Raw genomic sequence first — 2,558 nt, 5'->3', positions numbered from 1 at the left:
ATAAGTACTAGGCTTACAAAGAATAAGTCCCAGGGTCGATTTGTTCAACTAAAGGCAGTGCTCTAGCATGGCCGCAGTCAAAAAACTGAAATAAGTAAAAGAGCAAAAGTAAAAGAGCATATATATATATATATATATATATATATATATATATATAGGTGAAATAGACATCAGAGAGGCTTTGCCCCACTCAGAAACTGCAGGAGCTACTCAGGGTTTCCCAAGCTCTTCTAACTCCATTGCAATGCTGGAAACGTTTCCATATTGTCAGCAGGTATCTCAGAGTCACAAGCATTTCACACCTTAGCCTGTATGCTTCATCTGAGTGGAGTAGCAAAGACTGAGCTAGTCTTCACCTACACGTTTCCACTTGCAGGCTCTTATCAACTATAGCCATCTTGAACTAGTTTCAGCTACTGTGCCTATTTCCTTGATGGCTTTCTTCAGCTGTCTGGGTTTCAGACCTATTTTTTGCAGGAAATAGTGCATTGACCCAGATGGAAAGTCACAGCAGCTAACTTCAATGGGGAATGAGGTCATGTGCCAGCCCTTGAGAAAAGCATTGTTGACAGTCCTGATATTTCAATTTCTTTAAGTAGTGGGAAATATTAAGTCTATCCTCTCAGGCCACTGTGAGTTCAATCATGAAGATTGTTTGTGTATTCCTGGAGAGCAGGAACATGTCTAGTCAGAGTGATGTTACTATTATCTCCTCTGGGATGACAAGTTCGCTCCTTAGGCTCCCTTGCATCTCCCAATCTCAAGCTGAATGCCAAGTGGAAAATAGGTGTGTGTTCAAGGCATCTAGAGTAGCCTAGGACCCATCCTTTCTGGACACTAGTGTCAATGTACTCATTGGCCAAGAGACAGGATGGCAATGATGACCCAAAAGATCTTCCACTCAAGATCTTCAAAATTGAACAAGTCCAGCTGAGTTTTCTTTGGGGACAAAACAGCCCACAGTGAGTATCCAGAGCCAGGGTTCCTGCTTCTTCCAGATCAACATAACAGCCTTGATAGCCTCCTTAACAGTAATGGGTAATTTTTGTAGATTTTGTGTGGTGTCAGGTGTTCCCTGTAGCAGAACCAGCACAAGACTTTGCCACCACTGGATTCACTTTATTGAAAGTGAAGTCTGCCATTTTGAAGGGGATGTGGAGTTTGAGAATTGGCAATAGAAAGGGACAATCTCCTAATGGAATGTTTCTTCTGTAGTCATCATGTACTGCTGCTAATATATAAGTTGCCTACTTTTTTTGTAAGGTCGATGTATGTTTTTCTATCAGCTGACTTTGGTGAACTTTCTCCAAACTTTTCCCACTTCTTGCTACAGTTTCTTTGCACTACTCCTCTAAGCATCTATATGTATTTACATGTTCATGAATAGTTGTATGTATATAAATACGTGTGTGAGATGCTAGGCTCTTACATATCTCTTGTCAGAACGTACAAGCAAAGCTACAAATATAAAAATATATATCCCATATTCCTTTTAACTCATTAACTTCCCTCTCTATTTCCTCCCTAACTATTCCTCTGTCTTGTAATCTAATCTTCTACCAGCATTTTCTTAGACTGCCTGTCTCATACAACACCTTTCGTATACACATCAGTCTTACAACCTTCCCACACACTCCACATAATATTTTTTTCCAAATGAAGACACTGCCTGAAACATTAAGGTTCTCTTCTCATGGTACACAAACGTATTCCACATTGTGTACAATACAAATAGCTTGATGAAAATATATTTTAAACTTTATAAAACCAATGAGAAAAATGTAATACAGTTCATCATGATATGTATGATGTAAGTCATACATGATATATAAATTTAAGTCATCATTATTGTTTTCCATATTGTCATGGATTCATTAAGTCAGCAATATAGCATCTTAATTCAAGCCATGAAGATGGAACTCAATTCTTTGATATAGCACCTGGGCTCAGAAGTATATATATAACTTTGTATGTATATATATATATGTAGTGAAACCACCTCTCTCATGGTTATTTTATTTACAAATGCGAACATAGCAGGTAACAACTCTTTCCCGCCTTGGCCCCCGCTGTTGTCCATCACCTGACTGACTATTATTTGCGCGGCAATTGTCTCCAGTCCTTTCGCGCCAGGGTGCAAACTGACCAACCGTGGCCATCTAATAAGGTCACGTGAGAGAGTGTTTTTCTGATGCTCTCAGGAGCCTCCTTGTACCTATAAATAGCCTGCTTTAACCCGCGCCAGTTTGTCGCAGCTTCAGATCTTCTAAGATCTGGTCATTGACCACACGTAACACCAACCAGCCAGTTTCCAGCGACGACATCAACACCATCGTTCAACTGTTTACTACAACCTTCGTCCCCAACGTCGCCAACGTCAACATGACTTCTCCACGTACACAAGCTACCAACAACTAACCAAACAGCAACCGCAGCTTCTCAACCCTGTTTGTGTGAATTGTTCACCACGAAATAACAGCCAGAATTCGACACCTGCGAGAAACCATCTGTATCAAGTAGCCCGGCCTGGCATAGAAGCCTCAACTGCACGACAAGTG

At 40.6% G+C, this 2,558-nt stretch overlaps 1 protein-coding gene across 5 annotated transcripts in view; it reads right to left on the bottom strand.

Moving 5' to 3' along the window:
* Positions 1-2,558, bottom strand: part of LOC106876229 (protein ILRUN) — a 44,122-nt gene that overhangs the window by 20,775 nt on the left and 20,789 nt on the right. The gene's annotated exons all lie outside the window — the stretch shown is intronic.

The sequence above is a fragment of the Octopus bimaculoides genome, chromosome 5 (assembly GCF_001194135.2).
Source record: "Octopus bimaculoides isolate UCB-OBI-ISO-001 chromosome 5, ASM119413v2, whole genome shotgun sequence".
Taxonomy (NCBI): Eukaryota; Metazoa; Mollusca; class Cephalopoda; order Octopoda; family Octopodidae; genus Octopus; species Octopus bimaculoides.
The sequence above is the reverse complement of the archived record's forward strand: the minus strand, read 5'-3'. Positions and strand labels throughout refer to the sequence as shown.